The 26,954-nt window shown below is 38.9% G+C and overlaps 1 protein-coding gene across 1 annotated transcript in view; it reads left to right on the top strand.

Annotated features, from left to right (window-relative positions):
• Positions 1-26,954, top strand: part of LOC123744939 (protein turtle homolog B) — a 535,220-nt gene that overhangs the window by 1,347 nt on the left and 506,919 nt on the right. The window lies entirely within an intron of this gene.

The raw sequence follows: 26,954 nt of genomic DNA, 5'->3' as shown, positions 1-26,954 counted from the left end.
GGCCTCCTGCGGTCATTGGTGCTGGTGAGGATAGAGATGTGATGATTGACGGTGTTGTGGAGTAGTGTGTAACATTGCTCTTTGCTACATCTAACTCTATCTTCCAAGAAATTTGTAGAAATGAAACTATACAGACATGTTGACCAGACCACGCACTTGAATGTGAGGGGACGACGACGTTTCGGTCCGTCCTGGACCATTCTCAAGTCAATTTCCAGGACGGATCGAAACGTCGTCGTCCCTTCACCTTCTAGTGTGTGGCCTGGTCAACATTCTTCAGCCACGTTATTGTGACTCATCGCCTGTATACAGACATGTTTGAATGATTGCTACTTATTTGTTTATTTATGGATGGCATTATTTTTAACCTACGCAGGACTGTGGAATAATAGATCTATTAACGTCAAGTGAGGTTGTTAAGTGAGTTTTAGTTCAAAATAAACAAAATGCATATAGTAAATGTTAAAGTGAATGTATCAGTCAATGAATCAGACAACAAATGTCTAAAAATAATTATTTAATGGCCTGCATATATATCGGATTATAGGCAAGACGGAGGCATCTATTTCATTACGCAACAAAGCTTTGATAAGGATCACAACTTTGCACACAACCAGACCATCACCAGAGATATTCTAACCAGCAGCACCAAAATATTCGACAGATGCAATGTCAGTGAGAGATTCGACATAGCCGAAGAACTACACACCACACACACACACTCATCCACTATCATCATTCTACAATTCACACGATTACAATATATCTTGAGGATATCTTGAGATGATTTCGGGGCTTTTTAGTGTCCCCGCGGCCCGGTCCTCGACCAGGCCTCCACCCCCAGGAAGCAGCCCGTGACAGCTGGCTAACACCCAGGTACCTATTTTACTGCTAGGTAATAGGGGCATAGGGTGAAAGAAATTCTGCCCATTGTTTCTCGCCGGCGCCCGGGATCGAATCCAGGACCACAGGCACGCAAGTCCAGTGTGCTGTCCGCTCGGCCGACCGGCTCCTCGATAGACCTACGAACGAACACGATTACTACAGAATTGCTCCTCAAACGATACCTACTACACCAATAGATTTGCCAGGGAAACACCTCACTTCACCTTATCAAACATGGTGAATATAATGCTAAATCTTCTTCGTATTTACTTTTACTCTATGTTCCTAGATATTGCGGGGGAACCTTCAGCAAAATGCGACACGCGTCAACCCCAATAAAATTTTGAGATGAACTTTGGGATGGAAATGTTAAATCTTCTTTTCAAAGTGAAGAAGAAATACGGTGACGTTTTATGCTAGAGTCATTATTCTGGCTCTTTCTCTTATATTCAATATCACACACTCACTCACGCATATATACACATACACGCACGCATACACACACACACACACACACACACATACACACACACACACACACACACACACACACACACACACACACACACACACACACACACACACACACACACACACACACACAAACACATAGAAGGGGCCTAACGGCTGAGTGGACAGCGCTCGGGATTCGTAATCATAGGGTCCAGAGATCGATCTCGGCGATGGCGGAAACAAATCGGCAGAGATTCTTTCACCCTGGTGCTCCTGTTTACCAAGCGGTAAATAGGTACCAGGGAGGTAAAAAGCTGCTACGGACTGCTTTCTGTGTGTGTGTGTGTGTGTGTGTGTGTGTGTGTGTGTGTGTGTGTGTGTGTGTGTGTGTGTGTGTGTGTGTGTGTGTGTGTGTGTGTGTGTGTGTGTGTGTGTGGAAAAAAAATCAGTTGATTGATTGACAGTTGAAAGGTGGGCAGAAAGAGCCAGAGCTGAACTACTGTAAGCACAACTAGGTTAATACATATTCACACTTACACACGCATACATTCAAACACACACACACACACACACACACACACACACACACACACACACACACACACACACACACACACACACACACACACACATATACATACAAACACACACACACACACACACACACACACACACACACACACACACACACACACACACACACACACACACACACACACACACACACATACAAACACTCACACACACACAAACACACACACATACATACAAACACTCACACATAAACACACATAAGCATACACTCCAGAAGTGGTCTGAAAAATGGCTGTTAGAATTTAACCCAACCAAATGCAAAGCTATGAGGATTGAAACGGGGGTACGAAGACCAGTACAGCCTGAGAGGATTAAAGGTAAGATAGATTTTTCAATCAGAAAAGGAAACAATCACAATACAATTCTGAATACAATAAAGGATGCACTATATATATATATATATATATATATATATATATATATATATATATATATATATATATATATATATATATATATATATATATATATATATATATATTCCGAAATAATTATTGTCTATTTACAGCATCTATTTCCACTGTGACGCGTGAATGGCAGCATTGTGAAGCATACATTTTTGTTTCCTGGACTCTAAGCACGCGTATCCCGTTGCATAAATAGTTATTCTCTGATGCATATTGTTGAATTCCGTTGTTTATAAACGTAATTTACTGAATTATTGATTGTATTCAGCACCATAAAATGTTGTGTGGCGCAACGGTTTCTTTATTTCGGTATACATAGCGTTCATTTGTGCATGTGGAGGGGAAATGTGTTTGTAAGTGGAGGAGAAATGTGTTTGTAAGTGGAGGGAGTTATGTGCAAGTAAATCACAGATGAAGTCGTGATATTGTAAAGCAGAAGATATCATCAGCGCTTACCTTTATATATATGCAAGTGCTGTAATGCACCGAATAACACCTATATAGGTGCTGTGTTACATCAAATGCACCTCTATCAGTGCAGTGCTACACCCAATAACTCCTCTACAAGTGCAGTGCTACACCCAATAACACCTCCACAAGTGCAGTGTTACACCCAATAACACCTCTACAAGTGCAGTGCTACACCCAATAGCACCTCTACAAGTGCAGTGCTACACCCAATAACACCTCTACAAGTGCAGTGCTACACCCAATAACACCTCTACAAGTACAGTGCTTACACCCAATAACACCTCTACAATTACAGTGCTACACCCAATAACACATCAAGAATGCATTGCAGCGCACAGATTACAATCGACACAGTGCAGCGATGAACTACTCCATCTGACGACTGATAATGGAAGCAGCGAGCAACCATAGCCACAGAGTTACACAATCGTGTACAATACCAAATTGTGTATTGGTGACCCAGTAAACTACAGTCAGGCACATCATTACAATCTTGTGAGATAGCTTGTTGTAGTGCATTCACATTGCGTTCTAGGTTACGTTAGGTTAGGTTAGGTTAGGTTATGTTATGTTATGTTAGGTTAGGTTAGGTTAGGTTATGTTATGTTAGGTTAGGTTAGGTTAGGTGGATTGCTTGGGTTGCTACGTTTCTGGTTATACAAAAACAGCTCGATTTTGCTTTTGTTTTTTCGAAAAAATAACAGGTTGAAGCATCAGTTTTGAATTTAATGTTTCATTTAGGTGATTGACACGTGTTTGTGTTCGTATTGTATTAATATCTCATTTCATAAACACAAACGTAATATACTCTAAAATGATACACCTGTCTGTTATTTTCCTGATTAACCCCTCCGTAAAAAATGCAGCTGTTTCGTCAAACTAGCAACGTACAAACCCAACCAGCTCACTTCACCTAACGAGGCAGTTGAACCAAAAAACGTCAATATTTCGGAGCTTGAATTCTTACTAATCTGTCACTTTTTTTTAGCGAATTAATCGAACCCGCAAAAGAATGCCTCGTATTCCTGTCATACGGTAACATACCTGTCTGTTATTTTCCTGATTAACCCCTCCGTAAAAAATGCAGCTGTTTCGTCAAACTAGCAACGTACAAACCCAATCAGCTCACTTCACCTAACGAGGCAGTTGAACCAAAAAACGTCAATATTTCGGAGCTTGAATTCTTACTAATCTGTCACGTTTTTTTAGCGAATTAATCGAACCCGCAAAAGAATGCCTCGTATCGATACGTGTAAATATTTGACAGCATTCTAAACCAATGTTGAATAACTGGTTTGCAATAAAAAAAATCTCAAGGCTGCCCCACGTTTTACATCGATTTGGAGTAAATCACAGTGTCAATAAACCACAATATATCCAGGCTATTAGCAAGATAATTTAGGTGTCCAGAACATAATTCAGTGAAGAGTGCAGTAAAGAGTTCAAGGAAGGAGAATAGTCAAGTTGCTTCCTGCTTCAGCTGCGTTGTTCACATATGTATTTATGAGTTATGTGTTCCTGGCGAGGTTCAGTATGCTTCAGTGTGCTTTAGAATGTTTCAAATCAGTCAAATCTGCTTCATTGTGCTCTAGTAAACTTCAGTACAATTTGGTATCATTCAGTACTTCTCAGTATTCTTTAGCATGCTTCATGACACTTTAGTATGGTTAAATAGGATTTAGTTTACTTCAGAATGCTTTACTATGCTTCATGATGCTTCAGCATGCTTCAATATGTCCTAGCATGCTTGGGCCAAAACATAAAAAATAATAACCCATATTTTGTGGAATTCGAGGTATAAGAATCATATATATATATATATATATATATATATATATATATATATATATATATATATATATATATATATATATATATATATATATATATATATATATATATATATATATATATATTATAGTGACCACTCAACTTGTTGTATTGACCACTCAACTTGTTGTATTGACCACTCAACTTGCTGTATTGACCACTCACCTTGTTGTATTGACCACTCAGCTTGTTGTATTGACCACTTAACTTGTTGTATTGACCACTCACCTTGTTGTATTGACCACTCAGCTTGTTGTATTGACCACTTAACTTGTTGTATTGACCACTCACCTTGTTGTATTGACCACTCACCTTGTTATATTGACCACTCAACTTGTTGTATTGACCACTCAGCTTGTTGTATTGACCACTCACCTTGTTGTACTGACCACTCACCTTGTTGTATTGACCACTCAGCTTGTTGTATTGACCACTCACCTTGTTGTACTGACCACTCACCTTGTTGTATTGACCACTCACCTTGTTATATTGACCACTCAGCTTGTTGTATTGACCACTCAGCTTGTTGTAATGACCACTCAGCTTGTTGTATTGTTAACTTACCTTGGCATATTGATCAGTCTGTAATTTTGACCACTAAGCTTTGTATAATAATGACTCAGCTTGGCATATTGAACTTTCAGCTTATTCTATTGACCACTCGTGTTATTATATTGACCACCCAGCATGTTATTTTGATCATTCCGCTTACTGTTTGGTCAGCATGGGATATTGGCCAATCAGCTTTGAATACTTGTCCACTCAGCTTAATATGGTAAGCATTAAGTTTGGTAGTATATACTAAGTTTGACAAGTTGATCACTCAGTTTAGTATATTGACCACTAGACATAGAATATTATCCACTCAGCATGATATATTGACCACTAGACATAGTATATTGTCCACTCAGCATGATATATTGACCACTAGACATAGTATATTGTCCACTCAATATGATATATTGACTATTTAGCTTGGTATATTGGTCATTCAGTTTGACATATTGACCATTTAGCTTGGTAGATTAGCAAATCAAATCTGAAATTGAATTGATGCACTGTTATAAATTGCATATAACAACATACACCTATTTAGTCTTTTTATTGTGTTTGTATTTTTATTAGTTTCTTATTTATTAATAATGGATATTCTTTGCTCACTAATATTTACTTATAAATCCCTTTATCATAATTAAATAAACTTTACTGTTCAGTTTAGCTCTTTCGTATTCACAGTGCATATTACTCATATTTCTTTTAAACTTTGGCAATACATTTTTATTTTTGTTCTTTTTTGTAAGACAATTAGAAGCCTTTCATAACCATATATCGACGTTGGTGGCCGGTTCCCCCTACGTGTAAATTACTCTCTCAATACTTTCCCTTTGGCACGTAATAGAATCGGGGGAAAAGAATTGAATGGTAATAGAAAGAGATACAATGGGATTTACAATATTTGGTAGAGTTTCTTTTTTTCAAACATTTTTTGTAATCAAATAGTCACTTTGTTTTGCTTTATTATTTGATTTGTTTTACGTATTTTTGTCTTTGCCTTGTGAATGTATCTTTGTTTTCCTATCAGAGTGCAGAAGCAGAGTAAATAATTCTTCGAATTTCTTTGGTAGTGAAGATGTATGCCTGGAATCATTGATCTTTTTCAGTCATATTCAGTACCGCATGTCTGCAAGAATGACATGTACAAGTTATTGAGATATAATAACTTGGCTGAAGATATAATGACCAAACCACACATCTTAAAATGAAGGAAACAGCGATGTTTCGAATCCAGGACGAAGTACAAAGTAAATGCATGGAAACTTAGCTGCACAACACCGCATGACGAAACTAGCCACGTTTTGTGTTCTCGTAATTCAATAACTTTTTGTTGATACAGTTTCTTTTGTTCTCAGAATATTTAACAAAAATAATTATTGTGCCCTTTCTGAGATTGTCACTAGCTTAGCTTAACAAACTATGTGGATTCAGTTCCCTGAACCCATTATGTGCTTCTATAACCCATTCCACCATCCGCCCATGGAATGGGTTTGGGGGTGCATAATAAAGAAAGAAACTTGAAATCTTTCTGTGGTCCAGAAAAGTCATATTTTTTTTTGTAACAACGATTAAATAATCTAAATGTAGATTAGATAACTCTTTATTCATTAAATAATGCATTCCATTATGTGTATGGCTTTTGGTTCTGTGATGTTTACAATATTCATGTTGTTGAGACGTGAAAAAGAAGAAATGGGAAGGAGCTAAAGTGCCTTCAAAAGCCTGGATGTTTATCTTATAAAACATAAAATTATACTCACATTGTTCTTATAACGAGCGATGTTGATGTGTTTATCATGTTTTGGTCCGACTCACAATGGCCTCATATAATAGTTGTATCAGGAACTTCAAAAATCGGCTGTGATTATAAAACATTGTAGTTCTTTCGTACCCAGGAATTCAAAGGACTGTTACTAAAAATTTGGAACCCATTAGAGATTGGTCACATACAGTGATTTTCACACGGTTTTCACACGGTAATACCGTATTAAAGACAGTGAATTTTATGAATAAAAAAGTATTAAAATGTTCTTATATCATTATGGGTTAAGGCAGCTGCTTCTGATGTTAACAATATGTTGCTTCATAATCATCTGTGTGTGTGTGTGTGTGTGTGTGTGTGTGTGTGTGTGTGTGTGTGTGTGTGTGTGTGTGTGTGTGTGTGTGTGTGTGTGTGTGTGTGTGTGTGTGTGTGTGTGTGTGTGTGTGTGTGTGTGTGTGTGTGTGTGTGTGTGTGTGTGTGTGTGTGTGTGTGTGTGTGTGTGTGTGTGTGTGTGTGTGTGTGTGTGTGTGTGTGTGTGTGTGTGTATGTGTGAGTGTGTGTGTGTGCTCAACTAATTGTACTTGAGGCGATTGAACTTCGGTTCTTTGGTCCCGACATACACTGTTGGGACATACTTTGGTCCCTTGTAACTGTGTGTGTGTGTGTGTGAGTGTGAAATCTCTTTCCCTTTCCTCGTCTGCGTGTACGCAGCCCTGTGTACACGGGTGTTCGCTCACGTGTGCGAGTGTGGCACGTCAGCAAAGAAATGGCTAAACTTTGCTGACTCCTCGTAAAGATCCGACAAAATACTTGTTAAGGCTTCCCTGACTTAGAGTGGAGTCTGAACAAGTTATTGACAAAGCTCTTCTGACTTTAAGCCTAGGGTTTTCAACTCAACAAAATCCCCCCCCCAAAAAAAGGACTGTTTTATATGAGGTGATGATAAATTTGGCGCCCTCGTCCACACAATAATATAAACAGTTGAGTGGGTTATGTACAAACAATCAGATTATTCGCTTGTAGGAAATGATTTTATACGTCCTTTAATTCAATATCACGTTTTCATGTGTTGATATGTACTTGTTAGACCAAGGATAAATATATATATCTCTCTTGTAGTATATCTCTCGCAGTATATGTCTGACAGGAAGAATATTCTATATTGTAGTAATAAAAAAACTCTGCTTACTCATATATAAACTAATAGTATTATATATCAAAGGTTAGGGCTAGGTTAGGTTATGTTCGCCTTTTTGTTACTTTCATTTTGCAACCCGTCTTCGACCCAAGTACATTACATCCTGCGGTCGACCCCACAGACGCATTCATAAATAATTACAATGCTCTTGATTCAAAACGGGAAGTTTTCTCAAATATAGATTAATATTATAATATATTAGCATATTGTGCATATATAGACAAAGGTTAGGATTAGGTTAGGTAGTTTAGTTTCTGTTGGCGATTATTTGTATTTGTAGTAAGTGGGTGAAGCATTTACAGCGTTGTGGTTCGAAAAAAAAAATCGTCAGTGAAGCACTTGTTCCGGAAGGGTTCGAACGAAATCAGTTGTGAGTCGTGTGTAAACCGTTTTTCATTCATAAACAGGGGGGTGGGCGGGTCTATGGAATCACTTTTGAGTCTTTGGAGGAAGGGCTTCATTTCTGGTGTACTGACATATTCCGGCTTGGAATTAATGAAGCACGTTTCGAGTCATTGCACGGAACGCAAGTAAAGGTGAAAACAACACAAGACTTCAGCCCGTCCTCCAAACAAAGACCCAAAGTTCATCTTGTCAAGTATAAATTCGAAATTGAAAACGTATAGAGATTAGCAACAAGATTAGTGCCAGAACTATGAGGGTAACGTTTCGAAGGATTGTTTGAAAAAGCTACATCTCACAACCTTAGAGGAGAGAAGAAAAAAGGATTAACATGATCACAATATAAAAGATACTTAGGTGAATATACAATGTGGACAAGGACAGACTCTTTTGATTTATCGAAAGTAAGACATGTAAAGGAGTGGAATAAATGTATAAATCAACTAGTCCTACTGTACAGAAGGTCTACAAGTCGAATAATTGAAAGATGTTGTGGAAGCCACCTCCATCTGACAAAGATTGCAGACGTCAATAGAGCTAAGACCATAGATACAAAAAGACTATTTACAGAGCATAAAGAGCTTGACCTCGTTACCCCGTTGTCACTGATAGGTAAGCACTACCAACTGATTACGTTCTAACTTTTCTTGAACAGTTTTTTGCTTTCTTCGCGAGTTGAAATTGCACGTCACTGAATGTTTCATCCACGTCTGCATCCACAAATATATATATATATATATATATATATATATATATATATATATATATATATATATATATATATATATATATATATATATATATATATATATATATATATTATATATATATATATATATATATATATATATATATGTATATATATATATATATATATATATATATATATATATATATATATATATATATATATATTTTTTACATATATATTAAATGTAATATATAATTTATTACATATATATTAAATGTAATAAATTAAACAACAGCATTTTGATTGTTGTTAATTTGCTAATGAAAATTTTTTATTCTACGTAGATAACTTCTACCATTTAGAGGGAGAAGACGTTGTTCGTCGTTTCGACGGCAAATTATATAATAAAATAATTTTATATGTACGTCAATAATGTCACTCATTACATAGGACTTTAAAACTGCTGCTAATATCTATAATGTAGTCCACTGTTCGAACAGGCATAACTTGAGGTCGAAGAACAGACTCAGTAACAACCAATAACAACAGTCAACAAGTCACTATGATGATGAAATATAATTAGGATAATTATTGACATGGGTAATATGCCAACTCATCTTCCAAGAATGTTAGTATATATTGATCGTACGTAAACAAATGAACTGTTGTACTCTAAAAGAATCTTTACAATTTATACTCTATGAAGACTCCAAATGGGCTAGTTAATAATTGGTACAGTTATTGTGCAGCTTATCCTGTACTTAGCCACAATAATCAATCCTAGCGCCATCTTATGTCGAATTTAGAACATGTGTGTTATGTCTTCAGATGTTTAAGCTTGGAGGGTGACTTCGTTGTCCTTCACTCTCCAAAATTTAAAGAACAAAACATTTTGGGGGAGGAAGATATCTATTTTGTGTTCCATGAACAGTTACTAAAAACAATATAATTAATAATAACGATGATTGATAGTGACGAATATGTTATGATGATTGTGATAATAATGATAGTGTCATAGATGATTATGACTATATTGGTAATCTAAAGTGATCCCTAAAAAATTAGGATCAAGATTAACTTAAGTAAATCTTGAAAACATTTAATGACGAATGTGAAAATAACTTATATTATTCAATATCTGTTCAAATATAAGTGAAACAATAATGATAAAAGAAAATCCTGAAAAAGACAAATTTTAAACAACCTATGAGATGCGTAATTACATAATTATATAAGCAAGAACAATGAAATGGAAAAATATATTCGAATGACTGAGTGAAAGAGAAAACGGCAGAGCGAAGAGGGTAGCTCATAAAAAACGAGAAAAGAGGAAACGAGGAAGAGAGGAAAGGCGAAAAATCTCAAAGTTGAAAGTTTTATTTTCAGCCAATCACACCTGAGGGGAAATTAAGGCGTCGCGAGACCGCTGGCAACTTTTAGAAAGTTGCTGTGAAGACTTTTTCGACTTTTTTGGAGTTGGTTATTTATTTAAAAAATAAATAATGCATATTCGCAAATATGCACGCGGTTGCTGTTGTTGTATTTGATATATTTCAGTTAGAATAAAAACGGCATTTATTTTAATATTAATTAATGGTCCAGGACGGACCGAAACGTCGTCGTCCCTTCACCTTCTAGTGTGTGGTCTGGTCAAACTAATATTAATCAATATTAGGAAACATTTAGCCGTTCTGTAAGAGATAGTTCAAGCCCTCTTAAAGAGCAGTATGTAGATAGACCATCTACATACTGCATACTACATACTACATACTACATCTCTTAGACCATCAAGTTGTCCTTCATAGACTACCGTATACTTTCCCCACACAGATGTTGAGTATAGTTCCTTCGAGATTGAATCTCTGTTCATCTTTATAGACGTCCAATCATCCCTTTCTCGATTCCTCATCCCCTAATCTTCCCTTCATTTTTAGTCCTTCTCCCCTCCAACCCCCATCATCATCATCCCTCTAACACCGACACCTTCTCAACCAATCTTACACTTCCCCGCTCAATCATTCGTCGACCCCAACTCAATGTCACTCGTCCCTACCTCTCTATACATTCCCATTCAACCATCCCCCACACAATCCCTGCCCCACTCCTTCATCTCCCAATCCTTACACCTTTCCAACAAACCTTCCCTACCCTATACCTGACTCAACTAATCCCTCTATCCCTTCTACACTCCATCCGACCCCCCCTCGCAGGCTCCGGATGTGTTCTCGAGATAGGATCGTAATCTAATATCAGAGAGGCGAAATGCTACACTCCAATTAATTGGCCGGGAAGCGCAGGAACCGGAGTATTGCTGGTGTGACAGTCCTGTGTTCTGACCGACGAATCAACCAGATTAATAGTTGGATGTCTTACATTCTTACACGTTGATAGTCTTAATTGGTTGGACCGTTTATGAGAAAAACTTGCAGGCACTTTTGGAAAAAACTGCGGCCCAATAGATATTACAATAGACATTTTGTCACAAGGTTTTATGACACTAGGATCATTAATATTTGGTGATATTAATTCAAACATCTTTTTCCATTTCTCGGTCTCAATAACACTAAATCAGCACGCGAATGTTAGTCACAAAAATAGCATTATGGGCCTGAATAAATGTTAATCAAAACTTGAAAACTATTTAACTTGAAACGTTAAATAAACACCCCCCCCCCATTGATTACCGAACCTAAGCTAACTTAACCTTACCAAACCTAACCTAACTTAACCTTAGCAAACCTAACTTTGATTTTCTTCTTCGAATTTTTATCTAATTCGTTATTTGGAAATTATTTCTTGATAACTAAATAGGAATTTAACAAATTCCTGGGCTTGTCGGTCCATAATATTTCCTCATTATCAGGCCGTTCCTCAGAGCCCAATTAATTGTTATCTATAAAGTTCTGAACTGATGGGTATACGATGAAGGATTTTTTTTAATAATATTGCTTGTTAGCATGAACGATAGATGTGGGTGACCCAAAACCGAAATAATGTGGTGTAACAGTTTTTCTTAGAGTTGTATGTTGTTAGTATCCCCAATAGGCAGTTTCTGACGCTTTATATAATATATATATATATATATATATATATATATATATATATATATATATATATATATATATATATATATATATATATATATATATATATATATATATATATATATATATCCCACACATACACACACACACATAACATAATAAAAACATAAAACATTAAAATAACCTAACTCAGAGTAGTTAAAAAATGGAATGCACTAGTAAGTGATGAGGTGGAGGCTGACTCCATACCCAGTTTCAAATATAGGTATGATAGAGCCTAATAGGCTCAGGAATCTCTACACCAGTTGATTGACGGTTGAGAGGCGGGATCAAAGAGACAAAGCTCAACCCCCGGAAACACAACTAGGTGAGTACAACTAGTTGAGTACACACACACACACACACACACACACACACACACACACACACACACACACACACACACACACACACACACACACGCACACTTTGCTAGATACACCACCATTTAATAGTGACGTAAAATTAAAGTATTAATGTCAGCTCTGTGTCCATAATATCCTATCCTTTCATGTTCATATTTGTGCTCTCAGGTCGTTTGATATTCTAATTAGATCTGTCAACATTGATGACGGTATATCACCAAAAGAATGCTTAATTACATGATATACATAATAGTTTGAATGATGCACAAAAATATCAAAAAATTTAAGATAGATAGATAGCTCTATTCAGTAGGAACATGAGTATATTTGTTTACTTAAAGAAAAATTAACTATAATAGGTACATACGATGAAGAAAAAAGTACTTACAAAACAAGCTACTGGATTAAAAAAAAATTAGATTGAAAAACCTGGAACACACTTCGGGTTCCTTGGAATAGTTAGAGACAGCTGATGGGAGGTGGAGAAACCATGCAAGTAGATAGAAAGTGGGAGAACCAGAGAGAGAGAGAGAGAGAGAGAGAGAGAGAGAGAGAGAGAGAGAGAGAGAGAGACTCGGGCGGAGAGAAAGTGGGTACAGAAACTGAGAATGAGAGTAAGAAAGATAAAAGGGTTAGAGAAGTGGTAAACTCGTATAATGTGGTAATCATGGTAGAGTAAAGAGGTGTATCAGCATGAGAGCGCGAGCAGCTTGGGTACGCGAGCAGCATGAGAGCGCGAGCAGCTTGGGTACGCGAGCAGCGTGAGAGCGCGAGCAGCTTGGGTACGCGAGCAGCATGAGAGCACGAGCAGCTTGGGTACGCGAGCAGCATGAGAGCGCGAGCAGCTTGGGTACGCGAGCAGCGTGAGAGCGCGAGCAGCTTGGGTACGCGAGCAGCATGAGAGCGCGAGCAGCTTGGGTACGCGAGCAGCATGAGAGCGCGAGCAGCTTGGGTACGCGAGCAGCGTGAGAGCGCGAGGAGAATGTAGGTAAGAAAGATTCGTGACACAAGAACGTCAACAGAGTGACAGCAGAGGAAAGCTTATTAATTAAGCGACTCTTTTTTTTTCAATGTTGGAAGAATAACTCAATTCTATCCTCCCCTTTTCCCTTCTATCCCTCCATTTATGCCGCATAATACCCCCAACCCCCTTCCGATTCCTCCTCCCTCACTTTCTTTCACCCTCCTTCTTTCTCTCCCTATACACCTTGCTACTCTTTCGTCTCACCTACCTCTCTCTCTCTTCCTCTCCTCCCTCTCCCGTTCTCCACTCCCCTTATCTCTATCTCTCCTTCCCTTCTACTCATTTCATCCTTCCAAATACTCTCACTCCTCACAATCCACCTTGAGACGCCCCTCAGAGCTCGTGTGTCTGAGTACATACATGTAGAACATAATAATTACGATATGAATGGAAATTGGCTTGATTTGGGGGATGAGGAGATTACTAGAGTACCGTGCTTGTGAAGGCAGGGGAGAGGAGGGAGGGGAGGCGAGAGACCGCAAGGGGGAAGGGGAAGAGGGCAGGTAACTAGGTAGAGATAGAAGCAGGAAGGAAGAGGGAGAGGCATGGAGGAAGAGGGAGAGGCAGGGAGAAAAAGGGAGAGGCATGGAGAAAGAGGGAGAGGTAGGGAGGAAGAGGAAAAGGCAGGAGGAAGAGGGAGAGGCAGGGAGGAAGAGGGAAAGGCAGGAGGAAGAGGGAGAGGCAGGGAGGAAGAGTGAGAGACAGGGAGTTGGTGAGATAGAGACAGAGGGAGGAGACAAGGGGAGTAGAGAGGCAAATGGAGGAGCGAAATTTGCAAAGAAAAGGAAAGAGAGTGGATGGGTGATGAGAGAAAGAGAGAGATAAATGAGAAAGGGAAGAATAGGGAGGCTGAGAAAAAGGGAGATAAGTAAAAGGGGAGACAGTGTGTGCAAAAGAAAGAAGAGAGGGAATTAAGGAGTGGAGAAAATTATAGAAAATAATGGGAGGGGTACAAGAAAGGTGGCAGAGGGGAGAGAGAGAGAGGAGGTGGCGCAGGAGAGGTAAGAGAATGAGTGAAATTAAATTATTTTTGACCTCTGACATTACGATATTATTTTTAATACGGTTTCATTTGTTAACAAGTGCGTTTCCTCGCAATAAATTCATCTCTACCGTTTTATGATTATTATATCTGTTTGTGTGTTTATCTATATATTTGTCTGTCTGTATGTTTCTATGTCTGTATGTCTCTCTCTCTCTCGCCCTCTTTCCCTCAATTGAAAAGCAGTTGAACAAGTCTTGTGAAGTCTTAAAAGAATCTCAGAACTTCTGTGCTGGATTTTTTTTCCTATGGACAAGTCCTGTGCTTTAGTTTTGCCACAATGCTTTATCCCTTCCGGTTTTACCCTCTACCTTTGGGCGATAATACTGAAATTCCATTCTCTAGTTTTGCTGCTAGGGGACTCTTAGCTTGAGTTTAGAGAAGTTAATGATGTTTCCATGATTAAACTGTTTTTGGGAGTATATGGAGCCTCTTCGAACGAGAAATGTTTAATCGTTATTTGTATATATAAATAAATAAATTCTAGTATTTATTTAGGATTTTTATTATGCTCCGGGACGAGTAGTCATTCAGTGCTCCGTTAATCTATTTGATTTATGCTATGCCAGTGGCCTAGTGGTAATGGATTCAACAATATTTTGATCTTCCTACCTGTCTATTTTTTAGGATCTATCTATCTATGATCTATCTATTTTTTTCGGATCTATCTATCTATGATCTATCTATTTTTTAGGATCTATCTATGATCTATCTATTTTTTAGGATCTATCTATCTATGATCTATCTATTTTTTAGGATCTATCTATCTATGATCTATCTACTTTCTCTCTTTCCTCGCCTACAAGTCTATTTTTATTAGTTTAAAAAATTCCATTTCAGGTGCTACAAAAGTCTTAACGTACAAAAGTTTAAGCCGCATACTTTGATATAGCAAGGAAAAGTTTGCATATTATGAAAAGTTATGAGGCTTTCTGACACTGAATTTTATTTTTATAACATAAATACAATGTTTGCATACTACAAAATGCCGAAGTTATAATATATTGTGCTCGAGCGTGTTTTATAAATTGTGGCACTTAAATGCGAGTGAAATTTTATTATTATTATTATTATTATTATTATTATTATTATTATTATTATTATTATTATTATTATTATTATTATTATTATTATTATTATTATTATTATCAATATTATTATTATTATTATTATTTTTATTATTATTGCATCCACAAGGTCCCCTCTCAGAAGACTTCTAAGGGAGATTACAGCCTCTTCAGCCGAGATTAGATTATCTGGTTAAACATTTCCCCTTGGGGGACCATATCCTATTCTTGCCTATCTGTGAAGAAACTCCAGAGGAAGATTATTCTGCCTCAACATATTGTGCACTCACTGCCCATGTGCAGCCTCTCATCTCTGTGTGCTTCTGGAGTAAGACTCCAGATCTCCAGTTTCGTATAACGACTGAGTCTCGTACAACGACTGAGAGGAAATGATCCGTCTATATGGATCATTTCCCTTCAGATAGAGCATCAGGTGACGATTTCCTTGACACCAGCTGCTCTCGCCACTATTTAGTCATTAGGACTCTGCGTAATGTCACCCATTTTTCACCCTCTGGGCGCTGTGCCAATTGCATTACAATGGTTCAATATTTAACCTCAGTTGTTGGCTCCTCCGACACAGTGTCTTTTCTTATGACACTCACTCCGTCAACCGGTAATCAAATTATAATACATAAACATTTACGTCCCAGGGACTAATGAGCTACGACATCGATAAGCATTTGAGTATTTGAAGGTTTTGTTAAGTCTGGCGTGTACAATCCGCGATATAGTTGAAGCATTGTGAGGCCAGACGGTATCTCCTGCTATCTCTACTCTACCTACGATATCTACCTGACGAAATCTCCTGATATATCTTCTCTACCTACGATATCTCCCTGATGATATCTCCTGCTGCTAATCATCTCAAATCGTCTAGAATTGTCCTTAATTTTCTGAGATATTTTTTACCTTGAAATGTTGTATTCCCATTTACATTGCAACAAGTGAGAGGAAAAACAACGTTTCCTTTACTACCCCCCAGCAAACACGAAACGTAAATACGTAAATAATGTCTGAAACGACGTTACCAAATTGTTTACAACGTAAAAATAACGTTGATAATACGTTGTATTGAAACACTCATGTCACGTGACTATTATTGTTGTTATATTATTATTATTTTAAACGTCAAGTTGATTGTGTTTTTCAACTTGCAACTGGATATTTTCTATACACTTATCTGCCTTAATATGATCTTGAATTCCCAGGTATTATGCAGTATGTTAGCCGATGAGAAACATCTCATCGAAATGAGAAATGACTTATTGAAAGAAGTTATTGAAAGTGAAATTTAATGAAGAGCATTTTTGCACATAAGTGATGCATTTACAATATGTCTAGATTGCTTAAGTGGTCCTATGTTTAGTAGTGATAAGGATTTCCATCATTATGTGTGCTTAGGATATGAGCTTCGAAATTGCTCAGTTCACGTAGAGAAATCTTCATCAATAATAGTTCATGTATTTACATGCGAGGTGATTCGATGAAATATCTGTACCCAAAATTGACCACCGAGTGCTGTCGGGAATTGGGTTAAGGGTCTGACGACTTTCAGTCCTTTTGAACAGTCAGTGTGGTCTAGCAGTTAAAGTACCGGATACGCTAAGGTGAATGGATGGGATAGCAAAGGGTTTTTTGGATTCGAATCCTTCAGGGGGGAGGCGTTTTCGTTTGCATATTGGCTTCATATGCAACCACTTGGGCTGGACGGTAGAGCGACGGTCTCGCTTCATGCAGGTCGGCGTTCAATCCCCGACCGTCCAAGTGATTGGGGCACCATTCCTTCCCTCCCGTCCCATCCCAAATCCTTATCCTGACCCCTTTCCAGTGCTATATAGTCGTAATGGCTTGGCGCTTTCCCTTGATAATTCCTTCCTTCCTTCCTTCATATGCAATCTTTTACACAAACACATAAACTAAGATTTTCGTCTAAGTTATGTGAATGAATACACTCCAAATTTCCCTGGGGACAAAAACGTTAATCACATTACTCTAGGGTTCACTTGCGTCTGTCATGCTCGCTGGGGTAGTAACTACTCATGAGATAACTAAATATTTGGGAACATAAAACGTTTACATTAAGAAATATAATGTTTCCAACTACTTCGAGTAGCTTATGCTTAGATGCTTGTCCTTTGTGTCTTCACAGAAAATGTATGAAAAATATTAGTCAATGGATATCTATGATATACCGTTATATGCCTTGTTAAATAACATGGGACACTTAAGACATTCCATGGAAACACCCAACAATATTTATTTAATGTATGGCAGAGCAGCTCCTGCAAATAGTGACTGTGTTTTTAATTTAAGAAATTGTCTGATTGATAACTAGGCACCAGAAAATTATTGCTATCGACACATCAGCTGCGGTTAACTACACACCGGCTAGTTCAGAGTCTTTTTAACTATTGCATTTTTCCTTATATCTGAATAAGTAGCTGGTCGTAAAGCTCGAATGGAGTGCCCCCATTGGTCAGGTTAAAGTAGCTCTATATTACATGAACGTTCATTGGTTATGAACTATGGAATTCAGCCAATGACTGTGACACGTGACCAAACGATAGTTCATTACTGCCGGGAGCGACGCGTGACTGTGTTTTTCTCTCCGTGGTGAGACAGCGATACGCTGTTGTACCGTAGTATTTCTTAAGATAATTGTGGAACATTAGAAAAGTTGTCTCGCAATAAGTGTTCTCAGACTTTATGTTTGGGATATTATAACAGACTGGCTTCCTTGGACATGATCGGCCACACACCTGCCCGTAAGGCTGACTCGGTTACCAAAACCTGCACTAGATTACATCACAGCGTAGATCAGCAGGTAAGAAAAGTGAGCGATTATCTTAGATTATCTTAGCTCTAACGCCTGGTAAGGTGTAAGAGCATGTACTGGCTTGCGTACTTTCAAACTTAATCTTTCATCTAAATGTGTGTGATTTGCCCACGAAAGCTATTACATTTTAGATCTATTTTCTTAGAGCAACATTCATAAATTCCGAGAGGTTATTAGATCCTTTAAAACTGCCGAGTTTTCAAGGAGTTGTTTAAAGACGTCTGTGTTCCTGGTTGGATCATCGTCTCAGGTACACGGTGCTTTCTTCTCCCTCCCTCAATACTTGGGGTCAAGAAGGAAGGGAAGAAGGATAAGTGGCCAGCAGTGGATCTCTCGGGGAAAGAGGTTGTGCTCGGATTCTTGCGGAGTTAAGAAATCTTGGAGGTACTGTATCGTGTGTATCTGTCCCTAATTAATTTGTCTCGTGTGTGTGTGTTTTGTGTGTGTGCATGTTTCCTCAATTACTCACCTATCACTGCTCCTTCCTTCCCTCCCCTCCCTCCCTTACCTACTCACCCCTGCTCCTACCCACGTTCCTCTTAGAAGAGCAATATTTATTTCTCCCTGGCGTCATTATAATTAATTTCCAACCCTGTAATTATTTGGTCGGGAGAGAGGGATGGGGCTCACTGCGGACAGATATATTATTCACTAGAGCTCTATATTAAGATAATATATTGCCCAAGTGAAACCTGGTAAAGTTTCCCAGATCCTTAAACCAGAACATAAGTTATCATCTCTCACAAGTTTCTCTTGTGTTTTAATGATTTTTTTTGGCAAAGTTTAAGTTAGATTTGTTGTTTTTCTTCTGTCATGGTAATTCATTATTCTGTTTACGTTATTTTTGGCTAATAGTTGTAATCCTCTAAATATTCGTAACCATATAGATATCTGTAGGTAACTTAAGTGTTAACATTTTGGAGGCTTTAACTCGTTTAATAAATGGATTACAAAAGATTTTCCGTCATGTTTGGCCTTGATATGATATGTACACAAGGTTGTGTATGTTATCGTGCCAGGCAATTAAGACACAACAAGCTTTTAGAAATTACAAACATATTCTTAGTTAACCCATAATTAGTTTATCTTTTATTTTAAATATATATATATATATATATATATATATATATATATATATATATATATATATATATATATATATATACGAACATTATTATAAATTAGTTTCCAGTAGAAATTAAATACTCCATCTGATTCGCATATAATTACTACCATCAATATTGAGCTGTGGATACAATATTTGAGCAATAATTCAGACTTAATTACCTATCAGCAGCATGTGAGTCAAGAGATTTAACTTAATACCCAAGAAATTGATTTTTATTGAACCTTAAATATTTGGCAAGGTGTTCATTAGCGATGCTTCTGGGAATTAAATTAATGATTGGCAGCCCACACCTGCCCTAATTAACGTGGACCTTGGCTTCCTGAAGTTATGAAGTTGCTCAATGTTGATGTGTTTTACCTTGATAAGGTGTTAGATCGTGTACTGGCTTAGTGGTATGCCTGGTAAGGTGTTAGATCGTGTACTGGCTTAGTGGTATGCCTGATAAGGTGTTAGATCGTGTACTGGCTTAGTGGTATGCCTGGTAAGGTGTTAGAGCGTGTACTGGCTTAGTGGTATGCCTGGTAAGGTGTTAGATCGTGTACTGGCTTAGTGGTATGCCTGGTATTAGAGAGTGTAATAATGACCAAACCACCCATCAAAAAATTAGAGAAACGACAACGTTTCGGTCCGTGCAGGACCATTATCAAGCCGTCTGTGTCATTATCAAGTCACACACGACTAGATAATGGTCCAGGACGGACCGAAATGTTGTCGTTTCTGCATCTTTCGATGCTTGGTTTGGTCATCACACCCTCAGTTAGGTTATTGTGACCCGTAATCTTGACTTAGAGCGTGCACCCTGGCTTAGTAATATTCCCGAAAAGAAGGAAACCCTGTAGCAGTCCCGGAATATTGATGCAGTATCTCCGGTTCGACATTGTGTGTTTTACATACGAGGTCGAGCCACGTAAAGAGCGGGGGTGAAAGTTATAAACCGGTTTGTGAGAGCTCCTGTACATTCGAATGTGTCATTCAGGGTCACCGCTTTCGTTTAATATTGCCGGTGTATTGAACCTGCTGCAGGTGTATTGGACCTGCTGCATGGGTAACAGCTTCTTCGTATTGACCTATCCTGGCTTTGCACCCTAGAGAGGCCACTCCAGTCTCGATAACCAGAGCGCAACTCTATAGTCTCCTGAGATTCATGGATGCCTATTACTACTATTACTACTTTTGTTTATATTCCATATGACCTAATCTGCTCCCACTGTGTTGTCTCTCCTGCAGTCTCTTCTTCCATGCTGTCACTCCCATGCTGAGGCTCCCACGTGCACTCCTCTCTACGTCACATCTCCCACGCTCACTCCTCCATTGATCGATCTTGTCTCATTGTGAACATGTCTTCTGCATTGATGTTATATACTCGCCTGAGAATTTTGTATATAGATAACATGTCTCCTCAGTATTTTTTTTCATCCTGTGCGCTGAGGTCCAGCTCCTCCAGAGTTGCTTTATAACCTTGGCCTCTGTTTCGCGTGTGTGTGTATTCACCTAGTTGTGTTTGCGGGGGTTGAGCTTTGCTCTTTCGGCCCGCCTCTCAACTGTCAATCAACTGTTTACTAACTACTTTTTTTTCTTTTCTTTTCTTTTTCTCCACCCCCCCCCCCCAGAAAGCAGCCCGTGACAGCTGACTAACTCCCAGGTACCTATTTACTGCTAGGTAACAGGGGCATTCAGGGTGAAAGAAACTTTGCCCATTTGTTTCTGCCTCGTGCGAGAATCGAACCCGCGCCACAGAATTACGAGTCCTGCGCGCTATCCACCAGGCTACGAGGCCCCTGTATGTGTGTGTGTGTGTGTGTGTGTGTGTGTGTGTGTGTGTGTGTGTGTGTGTGTGTGTGTGTGTGTGTGTGTGTGTGTGTGTGTGTGTGTGTGTGTTTGTGTGTACTCACCTAGTTGTGCTTGCGGGGGGGTTGAGCTTCGAATCTTTGGTCCTCTTTTGTTGTGTGTGTGTGTGTGTGTGTGTGTGTGTGTGTGTGTGTGTGTGTGTGTGTGTGTGTGTGTGTGTGTGTGTGTGTGTGTGTGTGTGTAATAAAACAGACATCCCACAATATCTTGAGGTTATCTTGAGAAGATTTCTGGACTTAGCGTCCCCGCGGCCCGGTCCTCGACTACGCCTCTTTTTTTGTTACACACCCTCATGAAGCAGCCCCGTAGCAGCTGTCTAACTCCCAGGTACCTATTTATTGCTAGGTGAACAGGAGCATCAGGAATATCCATATGATATAACCTGCAGTTATATCATGTCGTGGTCCAGAGGTAAGGTGCGCTACTTGGGATTATATCCAGGTCCAGGGTTCGAATCCCCCTCCCGTATTGAAATTGCGCCTATTGATTTTCTCATTCATGATTTAAATCAATGGAGCTATATTAAAAAAAAAAATTAATGGTTTTAACATAATAAAACTTCGTGATTTATTGGCACACAAATGTACAAAGAAATCACATTAACGTGATGCATGGATGAGAAAATTAGGAAGGGGCAATGTTAGAGGATTCGAACCTGCACACTGCCAGGCACTCGCCTTATAGCACTGAAATACTATATGCTTAAAGGTAATGTAACCTGGGATTCAACTGAATCCTCTAGAGGTCTTGAGGCTTCCACTGAATCCTCTAGGGGTCCTGAGGCTTCCACTGAATCCTCTAGGGGTCCTGAGGCTTCCACTGAATCCTCTAGGGGTCCTGAGGCTTCCGCTGAATCCTCTAGGGGTCCTGAGGCTTCCACTGAATCCTCTAGGGGTCCTGAGGCTTCCACTGAATCCTCTATGGGTCCTGAGGCTTCCACTGAATCCTCTAGGGGTCTTGAGGCTTCCACTGAATCCTCTAGGGGTCCTGAGGCTTCCACTGAATCATCTAGGGGTCCTGAGGCTTCCGCTGAATCCTCTAGGGGTCCTGAGGCTTCCACTGAATCCTCTAGGGGTCCTGAGGCTTCCACTGAATCCTCTAGGGGTCCTGAGGCTTCCACTGAATCCTCTAGGGGTCTTGAGGCTTCCACTGAATCCTCTAGGGGTCCTGAGGCTTCCACTGAATCATCTAGGGATCCTGAGGCTTCCGCTGAATCCTCTAGGGGTCCTGAGGCTTCCACTGAATCCTCTAGGGGTCCTGAGGCTTCCACTGAATCCTCTAGGGGTCCTGAGCCTTCCACTGAATCCTCTAGGGGTCCTGAGGCTTCCACTGAATCCTCTAGAGGTCTTGAGGCTTCCACTGAATCCTCTAGGGGTCCTGAGGCTTCCACTGATACCCAGTGAGGGGGTTTCAAGCATTACTTGCATACTCTCTGGTTGTGGTAATGCTTGAAACCCTGACTTTGGTTCAATGGAAGTCCCAGCGCCCCTTAGAGGATTCAACTGAATCTCAGGTTGCATTACTTTTGAGCATATAGTATTTCAGTGGTTTTAAGGCATGTGTTCAAGAGTATCTTCCTCATAGACCCTGCTGATTTCCTCATTGACATATCGCGTTAATTTGATTTCTTTGTGCATTTGAGGAGAAACGTTGAGGGGGATAGAACTCCATTTTGTTTTGTGGTTGATGTAATGAGGATTACCGTAGATTACTTGTAAGATAGACAAGAAGATAGTTATTCCTCGACTTGCCTGCCTCCTTACCCCTGCCTGTCTCCTTACCCTTGCCTGCTTCCTTACCCTTGCCTGCTTCTTTACCCATTGCCTCGTGTGGTTACCTTTATTAGTGACCTCGATTTCAAGCCAATATAACAGGGAAAATAGACGTGTCCCTTCAATTCTTGTAATATGATAGAGATCGTGTTGTGAGTTAAAGCATCACCTTGGATGCTGTTCCCGTCCTCTCTCACAGGTACGACTACTCGCCAGGTAAGGGAAATCACTTTTTTTTTCATTCTTTTAATCTTATTTAGACTTTTAAAGTGTAAAGCTTACACCAACATTTTTATATAATTTGATATTAGTTTCTTGTCAGTCATTCGGAAAAATGAGGGCCTTCGCGGAGGAAAGAAGCCATTTTGTCCATATAGCTAAATGAATATATGTACTTGTAATTAAATATTTATACATTTAAAAGCTTTGGCATACGCGCAAGCGGATAAGTACATACAGTAATATGCAATTAAAATATTAATAATACAGCAAGCAGACAAACACAACGAATTTATACCCATCAAAATGCCAAGCCTAATTTCCGTATTATATGTGTCATCAGTATTATAAAAATTTGTTATTTTGCTCTGTACTAGAAGGGCTTCGTGCCTCTCCTCCGTATAATAAAACATATTTAAACAAATAAATAAGAATCGTCTTTTTGAGAACTTGAACAAATAACAGTCACTTTAAAAGCTATATTTTTGCATTTACCCATGAAAGGTCAAGAGTTATAGCACGCTAAGACGGTATCCCCCGTCTTATCTGGGTAAGTTTCAGATGTTCCCAGGCGTCCAGGCCAGAAAGAGGAGGTTATGCAGAGGCTTATTGCTCGAGAAATATGCCCCCCTACCTCTGGCATGCGAAGAATCGTTCATGCCTTGATATATTTCAGGAATATTCTCAGCTACACGGAATTTGTTGAGTGCTTTATTCTTGTTTTTAGTTATTTTTGATAGCAAGAGAATGTTTGCTCTTTGGGATATTCAAATTGGAATGGGAGAAGAGGAGGAGGTTATCACGTCAGGTCCTTGGTATATAAGTAATTATTTTTGTAGTAATTTGCGTAATATTTTTATTTTATATTTTATTTATATATTCAAGAGTGCTTAGATTTTTGTAAAGCCACTAGCACGCATAGCGTTTAGAGCAGGTCCTTAATCCTAATTTTTCCCCTGAATACGACCCGCCAACTCGTTTAACAACCAGGTACCCATTTACTGCTGGGTGATCAGAGGCTAGTTAAGGATTGGCGCCCGGTCAATCCTCCCTGTCCAAGATACGAACCCAGGCCAAAGCGCTCGCGAAGCGCCGGACGGGTCCTATACCACTACGCCACGGAGCCCTGCTTATTATAGTGATGATTAATTACAAGAACTACAGATACATTCTCCTTACTGTACTAATACGCCTGGTCGCTTTTAATACATGATTGTTTAATGACGACTTTTCTGACCCATCTCTGTTACAATTCAAAGAAGGTTTATTTATGTGCGTCCCGGGTGAGACAAAGCTGTAAGAAGGGAGAGAATTGGTGTCTCATCTGTATCTCAAATCTCTGTAGTAAAGACAATAAATGGGAGAGAAGGGTGTGTCTCATCTGTGTAGTAAAGATAAGAAATGGGAGAGAAGGTGTCTCATATATGTCCCCATCACTTTGGTAAAGCTGAGGGGAAAGGGGAGACAAAACTATCGTGTGTGTGCTGTTGTAATTAATCAGTTCGGGCAGGTGTGGATCCTTTCCCCACAGGTCTACGGCAATTACCGCTCGCTCTCTCGCTGCATGCTAATGAAAAACTGTTGATTAAATACAAAATGAAAATATCGCAGATTGCCTGGCGAGGGAAATATATTTAATAATCAGGTGATAAGAGTGTTATCTGTTATAAATAAAAGAGGGGTTACTTGTAGGTCTGTATGGCTGTGTGTCTGTCTGTCTTTTTCTGTCTGTTCTCTCTCTCTCTCTCTCTCATTCTCTCTCTCTCATTCTCTCTCTTTCTCTCTCTCTCATTCTCTCTTTCTCTCTTTCTCTCTCTTTCTCTCTCTTTCTCTCTCTTTCTCATTCTCTCTTTCTCTCTTTCTCTCTCTTTCTCTCTCCCTCTCTTTCTCGCTCCCTTTCTCTCTCTCTCTCTCTCTCTCTCTCTCTCTCTCTCTCTCTCTCTCTCTCTCTCTCTCTCTCTCTCTCTCTCTCTCTCTCTCTCTCTCTCTCTCTCTCTCTCTCTCTCTCTCTCTCTCTCTCTCTCTCTCTCTCTCTCTCTCTCTCTCTCTCTCTCTCTCTCTCTCTCTCTCTCTAAATCTCTCTCTCTCTCTCTAAATCTCTCTCTCTCTCTCTCTCCCTCTCTTTCCCTCTCCCTCTCTTTCTCTCTCTCTCGCGCGCGCGCGCTCGCTCTCTCGCCCACCCTTTCCAGTCTATGTTCTGAATTAAACATCACACACATTAAGAGCTTCTATCTATTATTTATCGAAAAAAATATTGAAAGTGACAAATAAATCACATTTTTTTGCAGCTGTAACAATCGTATGCAAACTTGCAACCGATCCTCCTAGATTATAAGTATAATTATAGCAACTATTTAATTGATTGCTTGTAATGTGACTTTTGCAGCAACAATATTTGCCTTGTGTACTACTAATTTTGTAAAGGGCAAAAAAAATAGCGATATCAAAACTCAAACATTCCAGGTCAAGCCTAAAACATATATATTATATTTAGCCTAAGATATCGTATGTTAGACTATTAGTTACTTTTTTTGTTTTCATAATGTGTCATTTGGGCTAATTCAATAACGAAAAGAGTTTGGGGTCAAACAATCCATTTATATACGTGACCAAATAGTTTGAGTAAGTACTGTCGTTATTGTTGAATCATTTGTGATATAAAAAGAGCACTGATATGTACACACCGAGTTGTACTCATCTAGTTGTGGTTGTGGGGGGGGGTTGATATTTGGCTCTCTGGTCCCGCCTCTAAACCGTCAATTAACTGGTGTACAGATTCTTGATCCCACTGGTCTCTATATATATATATATATATATATATATATATATATATATATATATATATATATATATATATATATATATATATATATATATATATATATATATATATTATATATGTGTGTGTGTGTGTGTATGTTACATTAACAATTGTTTAACCAGCTTCAATAGATTTTCACTTGCTAAGCTAAAGGAACTATGGGGTTCAGTTTCTGAACCGCTTATGGGCCTCTGTAACCCTTTCCACCCCGTACCCACGGGATGGGTATGGAGGTGTATAATAATGAAAGAAATTGAAATATTGTCTGACGGGCTGCAAAATTGATGTCCCCATAATTGTTACCAGCAGAGTACAAACCTTCGTCCGAGTCTCGGAGCTGTCTTTTCTGAGTGACATCTGCTTATTCATTCTTCACTTAATGCTGCGTTTGGGGTGAAAGATGTATAATGACATTTTACGTATTTCGGGAGTTTTGTGAAAGTTAATAGTAAGAGGATGCACTCTGATTTTTACTAGATTTCTAATAGTAATCCAAT

This window comes from Procambarus clarkii, chromosome 57 (genome assembly GCF_040958095.1).
Source record: "Procambarus clarkii isolate CNS0578487 chromosome 57, FALCON_Pclarkii_2.0, whole genome shotgun sequence".
Taxonomy (NCBI): domain Eukaryota; kingdom Metazoa; phylum Arthropoda; class Malacostraca; order Decapoda; family Cambaridae; genus Procambarus; species Procambarus clarkii.
Note: the sequence above shows the minus strand (reverse complement) of the source record. Positions and strands in the feature narration are given on the sequence as shown.